This window comes from Oryctolagus cuniculus, chromosome 19 (assembly GCF_964237555.1).
Source record: "Oryctolagus cuniculus chromosome 19, mOryCun1.1, whole genome shotgun sequence".
Taxonomy (NCBI): Eukaryota; Metazoa; Chordata; class Mammalia; order Lagomorpha; family Leporidae; genus Oryctolagus; species Oryctolagus cuniculus.
In genome coordinates, this window is record NC_091450.1 from 17,090,008 (window position 1) to 17,099,339 (window position 9,332).

Sequence of the window (9,332 nt, forward strand, 5' to 3'; positions counted from 1 at the left end):
GCAGGGCGGCTGGACCCTGAGTCACCGCCGGCAGCTTCGGCCGCCGCCTCCCGGACTGCCGGGCCAGGAGGTGGGAGCTGGCGGGCAGCCGGGGTCGGCGGGGCGAGCGGTCCGTCCCTCCGGTCGGAATCCCTGGAGGCCCCCAGCCCCTCGGCGCGACGCGGGCCTCCCCGGCCTACTCGGGAGCCCAACGCGGGAGCCCACCTCGCGAGTTCGGCTCGGCTCACGCCGGGCCTGGGCGCAGGCGACGCGGCACTCACCTCTCCGCGGGGGCCGCGCGCGCGTTCGGCGGCAACGGCCCAGGGAGCCGCGGGCAGCAGAGGTGGCGGCGGCCGGGCTCTCTTCTCAGGGAGCGGCCATGTTGCTGGTGGAGAAACTCCTGGCGACACGTGGGGGGAGCGGGCCGGCCCTGGCGCTTCCTCTTTCCCACAATGCTCCGCCCCGGCGGCGCGGGCCCGCCCCCACGCCGCGCCGCTCTAGGAAGCCCACAGCCGGTCGGGCAGTAGGGGGCGCTGCCGCTCTCGCTAAACGGAGCTGCGCCAACGCGGCAGAGGCCGAAAAAAATATATTCTGGCAGCGGTGGGATTCGAACCCACGCCCCCGAAGAGACTGGAGCCTTAATCCAGCGCCTTAGACCGCTCGGCCACGCTACCGTTATGGGAGGGTGTGTTTCTTAGAAACTACTTAATAGCTCTGCTTGCCTCTGACTCAAAACTATTTTTAGTTTGTTTTTTTTTTTTCAATTGATTTTTCACTTTACCCAACCCTGGTAAAATTATTTGAACTATGCTATGTATTCTCCAATATTCAGACTTGGGCTTGCTCTACAAAAACTGTAGAGTGAAAAGCAGTTTGAGACCCACCCTGATTAACCCGCACCGCCCGGATTAGCTGTCCCCGGGAGGAGGGACAGTAGCCCGCAGCAGGCCGGGAGGGCGCTGACAGGCACGGCAGAGATGGCCCGGAAAATGTGTGCTTCAATTTTTACTCACACCGCTATTACGTGGACGTCCAGACCGTCTGTGGATTTTAAGGCTATACATGGATTTGTATATATAAATATATAGATATATAGATATACACAGATACACACACATATATACACATCTCCTTAGGAAATTTTTTTTAATTGTGTGTAGGTTTTTAACTTAAATACAAAGTTATTAGTGTAGGTCTGCAATTGGCTTTTTTCAGCAGACTATATTTTTAATATCCATCCGTATTGATGTATAAATATTTAAAAATACAGAAAACTTATAAAGTAATCATCCATCTTCCCACCACCTGAAAGGAAATTAATTACTGTTAATATTGTGGCATTTTTGCTTCTGATTCTTATGTATTAGATTTGTATTAAAAGTTACAAGGTAATGATGTGAATATGTTGTCTTTATAAATCTGTTTTATAACATTACAAATTAAACCATTACAAATGAAAGTCAACCCCGTTTCCAAACATCTTCCCCAGCTGGTTATCATGAGTTTGATGTGTGTACTTCCAATAGTTTCTTATACTTTTTACATGTAAATATCGATGAATACTATACTAGTATAGTTTTCTGTAGTATAGTTTTCATTTCTATAAGTGCTACCACATTATACCAGTATCATTCTAAAACTTGTTTTTCTTACTCCAACGCTGCATTTTTTAGATCAATTATGATGCATATAGATTTAATTCACTCCATGCTATGAACAAATTTGTCTCTGAATTTTTGTCATTACATACAACACGGTACCAGGCTTGTTGTGCATGTGGGGTGATATTTCTCAAGGGTCTATGCTGGAGAAGGAATTGCTGAGTCATACATATACTTTTGCATTTTATTTAATATTGACAAAACCTATAGCAGTCGATGACTTTTCTCAGTTTTCTGCATCAGTTGGGTAAGTTTTGTGGGAAACAAAACACTTCACTTGATTTTTCACATGGATTGGTGTCGGAAATCTCAAATCTGCCTCACATCTGCACTCTTGTCCCCTTGGCATTCTTCATCATGTACCTTCCTTTCCTCGTTGATTCAGTGAACTTGAGACAGGCAGCAGCTCCACTGACGCTGGGCGTGGCTTTGACACATCCCCAACAAGCTGTGTGAGTCACACTTTTGTCATTAGAATTCGGGCTCTGTGTTGACCGCACAAAGCTTCTGGTTAACATCCAAGTTGGTCCGCACCCCTAACATTGGACCATTCCCTGTCTTTCTCTCCAATCCCCCCTCAGCCCCCTTTTGGTCTTCCATCCACCTAATTTAATATAGCTAATGCTAGGCAAAGATTTCATTGTTCTAGAAGGGTCTGTTGCTGTTAAGGGATTTTTTTTTTTTAAATCACAAAAGCTGCCATCTATGGAGGATGTGGGGTTTTTGTAGACCAGGGATTGTGGGGGATTCAAAACTAAATGAGGAATGCCCTTCAGACCAGTGGGAACATTCAGCTAGGTATTTTAGTACCGGGAGGGGCTGTGTGAGCTGTGTACTGCGTTTTCCAAAAGGAAGTATCCCCACAGTGTAGGATGATTGCTGGAATCTCCGCCCAGTCTCACCTCCCTAGGAGCTGTCCCTCTAGCTCAGTGTGTCCCTACCCGCCACAGCCATGGCTAGTGGGTTCCTTGGTGGATGGAGGATTCAGGTTGGACCGATCAGATTCTGTTTTGGGAATATGAAGTGAGACATGAGTTACAGGTTTCTTAATCTGACTATGCTGTGTTGGAATTGGTCTCTGAGGTGGGCTGAAACAAGACAGCCCATATACAGTGAGATGGCTCAGAGAGGTGGAGAAAGCCACTTCAGAGAAGAATGACAGTGAGGAGAAGGGCGGAGGCACAGAAGAGTATTGACAGCTTTCTGACTTCTAGCTCAAGACCCTTCCCAAGGCCCAGTGGGATCCCCAATCTTGGACACATCCCTTTATCACTGTGATGAACTCCCCTTTTCTGCTAAAGCTGGTGCCTCTGGATAGCTGTGAACAGCAACCAACATCCTGCTCCTTGTATGGCAAGGACTCCAATGAAACAAAAATTACTTCTTCCAGGACGTAGTACAGCCACTCGTGTGGGTCCTTCCCAACACACCCTTAGGACACCTGTTCATGCTGAGCAGGATGCCTAATTGACAGGGCGTCATCAAGGAGGATACAGGCTGACCCTGGAAGGCAGAGCCCAGAGCCCCATTCTGGGAGCTTCTTACAGTCCTGCAGCCCTGTTACCCCGTGTCTCACGACAATCACATGTGGGACCTTGAGGAGGAGTGAGTAGCGGATGTTGCAGCAGAACCCTGGCATCCACAGTGAGGGCAGGTGTGTCTACTGCTCTGCCCTGGCCAATGGCGGCAGGGAGAGGAGGAAAGAGCAAGCACCACAGATCAGACCGCGCCTGCTCGCCTGGCGCCCCTCCTGGCGGCTGTCAGGTGAAGGCCATCTATCGCCACAGCGTGAGCCCTAGGCTGTGGGATGTGGGAATGCAGGTGGGGGCTTAGCCCTGGGTCTCCGTTTTTTGTCCCCCTAAAAGGAAAACTAGCCAAAACCTGGTCTGAAACCCAATCCTCCTGCTTGAACCTCCTTGTAGAAAGAAATTAACACTCCTGATAAAATGCTGAATAGCGCTTTTCTTATGGCTGTAACGGCTTTGAGGTTTGTACTGGGAAGCTAGTTTCCCACCATTCAATTGACTGCCATTTGTCAGTCAAGAGTGCAATGACCTTTAACAGAATGTTCTTTTCTTTATCTTGTTGACCAAAGATTAGTCATTTTCTTGTCATGCAAAATGTCTCTACTGAGATAGAAATCAGAAGAGGAGTTACCCTTGGTGGGGTGTGAGGGGGCTGTATTGCCAGGAAGAGGCTCAGGGTGGTCTGCATTGTCCATGGGTGGTTGCTCAATGCAGGTGTATGTAAAAAGTCACCAGGCTGCAAATTTAATTGTGTGTGACGCTGTAATAAAAAGTGAATTTTTGAAAATTCCTTATTGGGTATGCATTTTTGAATTAAATTCCTAGTGGATTTACACCTGCAGCAGGACTGACATAAAATGTTGATTCATGTTGGCAACAAAATCATCTGAAAAAGTTTTCTTTAATATTTTCTCTAATATTCATGGCTCTTCTTTGCTTCCTCAAAGGAAATACTCTCACTGAATGGGAATCTGGTGGTGTTGGTTTTTTTTTTTTTGTTTTTTTTTTTTTTTGCTTTCCTAGCAAGCATTCCAGCATATTCTGACCCAAGTCTGATTTCCCTTTGTGGGATACTCCTTCCTGTGGCCTTAGAAGACCTGTTGATCAAATCGCTCAGTGGGCGGGCACAAGAGTCAAATTAGGCCAATCAGATGCTTTATCCTGGAACTCTTGACTCTGGATACCAAAGAATGATTTAGCTCAATTGCAGGGCCATGAGGGATTTCCAGGCTGCCTCCTGCTTCCTGCATCTCCACACTTTCCAAAGGCTGATTTGTTCCAGTTTTATCTTTCATCTGAAACTACTTCCAAAACAAAAATAAAGTAAACACACACACACACACACACACAAAACCTTCTTTGCTAAAGTTAACCTGCATTGATTTCTATTCCCTGTGACAAAGGAGCCCACAGGTGTGGGGAAAGTCTGACCCGCGGGCTGTATAAGGCTCATAGAATCACTCGGTCTGGCCCTGCCAAGGCAACCGCAGGGGGGACTCAAAATTCAATAAATGCATAGCAGGTATTTATTTTTATTTTTTTGATAGGCAGAGTGGACAGTGAGAGAGAGAGAGAGACAGAGAGAAAGGTCTTCCTTTGCCGTTGGTTCACCCTCCAATGGCCGCCACGGCCGGCACGCTGCGGCCAGCGCACCACGCTGATCCAAAGGCAGGAGCCAGGTGCCTATCCTGGTCTACCATGGGGTGCAGGGCCCAAGCGCTTGGGTCATCCTCCACTGCACTCCCAGGCCACAGCAGAGAGCTGGCCTGGAAGAGGGGCAACCGGGACAGAATCCAGCGCCCCGACCAGGACTAGAACCCGGTGTGCCAGCGCCGCAAGGCGGAGGATTAGCCTAGTGAGCCGTGGCGCCGGCCATAGCAGGTATTTTTAAAAGTTGATTAATTTTGTATGGTCTGTGAATGTTGTCAGAAATACCCAAAAGGTCCTGGGCAGAGAAAAGTTTCTACTGCACGCCCTGCCCGGGGCCCTCTGAAAAGGAACTTGGCTTACAGGGGAGACCACTACTCGGTCACTTTGGCTGGGGGTGGCCAAGGCATGAATGGGACATGGCAAACTGGGATACCTGGTGCTTTTACACCCTGGCCTCTCCAAGGGCCATCGGTGGGTCCCAGGGCAAGAAAGTGTGCTACTGCAATGCCCTGCTATCAAGCTGTCTATCCTGTCTGCACATCTGTGCCTGGCCAGGGAGACATACTGTGTGGACACAAATTAACAGGCTTCCCTTCTATGGTGCCCTTCAGTCCATTCCTGTTAAGTTTCAGTTTTGCAATCCTGGCGTGGTACAGACGTAGTGGTGGTGGTGTGTGTGATACTTTAATATCAGTTTTCTCATCTGTAAAACGGTCACAATAATTCTGATTTATAGCAGATTTGTGCAGAACTTGGTGTCTGACAGTCATCGTTCTTTCCAAGGCACATAATTTTTTCACATTTTAGTATCTCTAAAATCGACCTGCATCAAAACCAATGGCACACTTTTCAGTATTTTTTATTCATATATAATAAGATCAGTGGTGTCTTTTAAAAAATATTTATTTATTTGAAAGGTAGAGTGACAGAGAGGAGAGAGAGTGGTCTTCCATCTGCTGGTTCACTCCCCAATTGGCTGTAATGGCTGTAGCCGCACCAATCCGAAGCTAGGAGCCAGGAGCTTCTTCAGGGTCTCCCATGCGGGTACAGGGGCCCAAGGACTTGGGCCATTTTCTACTGCTTTCCCAGGCCATAGCAGAGAGCAGCATAGAAGCACAGAAGAGGAGAAACTGGGACTGACAGGCGTCCATATAGGGTGCCGGCACTGCAGGTGGCGGCTTCACCCACTGCGCCACAGCGCCACCTCTCCATGGAGTCTTGCACTAAGCACTAGAGTAAGGAGAATGCTGAAGACATAAATTACTATTAACAATTCTTTAATTTGGCAAATTTAATTTTGGATTCTTAGTAAATCTTTGGAAAACTTTATCAGAATTGTATATATGCATAGTATCAATTTGACAAGGCCTGTTATCAAAATTAGCCAAATGGCTATCCCCTCCCAACCACTTTCAACTTCTAGCTCATTCTTCTCTTCTGGTATATCTCCTCACATCTGAGCAACACACGTACATTACTGCTTTTCAAAAAGTATTATTTTAGGTCTTCCCACAATGGATGGCCAGGATTTAACCCTAATTACCCCACCCCCACCTCCACCAAACACCCTCCCAACGGAATCATATTGCAGTTTCTTTTATTAGTAGTAAATGCTATTCACAGGTTGGCTATGCACTGTACTGGAATTCCTTTTCCTTTTCTGGAAAATATCGTTTGCTTTATCGGTAATAACTGCCTTCTAAAAATGTACCTTATTTTTATGAATCATCCCTAATTCAACTTGAAACTGCCCATCTTTGCAAGATTGCCACAAAGGAGAGAACTTTTTTGACAAGTTATGTGTTGGAACAGCCTTTATCCTACCCTTATCTTTGACGTACACGTCTAGGTTAAAATCCATATTCCTCAGAATTTAGAAGTCAGCATCTTCCAATTTTCATTGTCATACTGTTGAGATGTCTGATGTGATACTAATTCTCCACCCTTCCTATGGGACTCCTTCTTACCCTCTGGAAGCTCCTATTGTCCCCAGTATTCTGAAACTTCGTGAAGATGATTCTCGAAGGTCAGATGGTATGGTTTTGGAAACACACCAGAGACACGTTCTTGATCTTGCTTGTAGGAGCGTCTCCTGTTTTCTCTATTCTCTTTCTCCAACTCCTAAGTTAGGATCCTGGACCTTGGTTGTTGTTGTTGCTGTTGAGTTTGTTTGCTTTAATTAGAACTATTTACACTTTTTCCAACAGATACTACTTTACAGAGACAGCTTGAATTCTTTGGAATTAATTTCACTTTCTTGTGGGGTGCTCTGGCCAACCTGTTTCTTTTGTTGTTTCCCTTTTTTAAAAATTTCCTTTCAGATAACATTTTAAATTTACATTATAAGCAAAGGCTTAATGGCTCCACCAAATAAAGAATTCAACAACAAAGTTAAAACAATCAAAGGCCAGAGGCCAGTGTTGAGATGCCAGACGTAGTGGCACAGCGGATTAAACTGCTGTCTGTTCCACTTCCAATCCAGCTCACTACTAATGTGCCTGAGAAAGCAATGGAATATGGTCCAAGTTCTTGGGCCTCTTTGGAGGCTCCAAATGGAGTTCCAGGCTCCTGGCTTTCGCCTGGCCCAGCCCTGGCCATTGTGGCAATTTGGAGTGAACCAGTGGATGGCAGATTTTTCTCTGTCCCTCTGTAATGCTGTCTTTGAAATAATAAAAAAAAAAAAGACATCTTAAAAACACACATGCACACAAATAATAGGAAAAAAGAAACAAAGATCATAGCCCAGAAAAATAGCAAGGGCTATCAATAATAATCAAATGAAAAGATGCTCAAATTTTAAAAGAAAAAAAGTATTAGAACTATATTAGCAGGGCCGGGATTGTGGCATGGCAAGTAAGTAGGGCCTCAGCCTGCAATGCTGGCATCACGTATCAGCACCGGTTACAGTCCCAGGTGCTCCACTTCCAATCCAGCTCCCTGCTAATGCGCCTGGGAAAAGCAGCAGCAGATGGTCCAAGTGCTTGGGCCTCTGCACCCATGTGGGAGACCTGGAAGATGATCCTGGCTTCGGCCTGGCCCAGTGCTGCCCGTTGTGGCCATCTGGGGAGTGAACTGGCGGAAGGAAAAATCTCTTAACTCTTTCAAAATAAATAAATAAATCTTAAAAAAAAACAAAAAAACAAAAACCTATAGTAGCATATAATTCCTGTCATTTTGACAAGATTGAAAGCAAGTCTGCCACAAACAGTAGGCTGGTTGGTTTCATTCTGTGACAGCACCTCAGTCTTCCCTCTATAGCAGTCAGATGCTGTGGGATTTTCTCCAATTGTCTGGCTTCTGCCAAGGTGGTTAGAGTCCTGCTGCTGGTGTCTGGGACCACAGAGAGAAAAGGCTAGGGGAACCTCTACATTCAATCCAGAAACTTCCATTTAATTGAGTGGCCTCACTTGCTAAGCCTGGGGTTCCAAGCTCCAAGCAGGATGGAGAGGCAGCTGGCTTGCTAAGCAAAGGAAGTGAGCAGCCCTAATGGTCTCCAGCTGATCCTTTTTTTTTTTTTTTTTTTTCACTTGAAAGGCAGAGTTATAAAGAGGCAGAGGTAGAGGCAGAGAGGTCTTCCATCCACTGGTTCAATCCCAAAATGGCCACAATGGCTGGAGCTGGGCCAATCCGAAGCCTCTGGTCAGAAGCTTCTTCCAGGTCTCCCACACGAGTGCAGGGGGCCAAGTCCTTGGACCATCTTCTACTGCTTTCCCAGGCCACAGCAGAGAGCTGGACCTGAAGTGGAGCAGCCAGGACTCAAACAACTAGTGCCCATATGGAATGCTGGCACCACATCCTGATTCTCCACTTTTAGCCCCATTTTGTTTCCGCTTCCACAAGTTCCTAGCATTGTGGGATTTCTTTGGGTTGTTTCCCAGATTCCCTACTGTTGACCTAGGATCCAGCCCTCTGGAGTCCTCTAATTCAGTTTTCTCCACTGGCTTTCTAGTACCCAAACTTTTTTTTTTTTTTTTTGCTGACTCCTCTTTGTCTTTATTCTCACAGGTTTATGCTGTTTAAAAAAAACAAAACAAAACAAAACAAAAAACCTTCCTAGGCCTAAACATGTGTGTCGAATCTACCATGCATAGTCAACAGAGATGTTCAAATTTCTTAAAATTAAAAAATGACTTGCTTAGAACCAGATGATCCTGGCAGTAACCAACCAGTGAAGCTAAGGACAACCCTGTAATGGTAAAGATTATTCTGTCTTATAGATGAGCAAATCAAGAAACGAGAGGTTCACGGATTGCATCTACGGATTCTGATAGCACACAGGCCCCATCTGGAAGGCTTTATTAGAATGTATCACAAATTTTAAAAATCAGGAGACAGCGCATAAGAAATATCCTGATTTTCAGCAGGTCTTGAAACATCAGAAACTGGGGTGATGCTGGGGCTACTCTTCCCTTGGCTACACTCACTGGAAGCGGAATCATGGCTGCCCCTTCTCAGTGTGCCTCTGCCTCCAGCCAGCCACATTTTTTTTCTCTCTTAAACCAGGAAACATTTGAAC

At 46.2% G+C, this 9,332-nt stretch overlaps 1 protein-coding gene and 1 non-coding gene across 6 annotated transcripts in view; both read right to left on the reverse strand.

Moving 5' to 3' along the window:
- The window catches only part of POLR3E (RNA polymerase III subunit E), a 36,093-nt gene extending 35,666 nt beyond the window's left edge, over nucleotides 1-427 (reverse strand). For 2 of the 5 annotated variants that reach the window (XM_008257867.4, XM_017342516.3), the window contains exon 1: nucleotides 261-426. The gene's annotated coding sequence lies outside the window, so the exon portion shown is untranslated. Of the gene's footprint in view, nucleotides 1-204 lie in introns of all 5 variants that reach the window. The other 3 variants (XM_017342517.3, XM_008257865.4, XM_008257864.4) reach the window with 3 other exon arrangements.
- Nucleotides 428-571: 144 nt separating this feature from the next.
- TRNAL-AAG (transfer RNA leucine (anticodon AAG)) lies at nucleotides 572-653 on the reverse strand. The gene has a single exon. It is a non-coding gene; the product is annotated as a tRNA-Leu (tRNA).
- Between the last annotated feature and the right edge of the window lie 8,679 nt (nucleotides 654-9,332).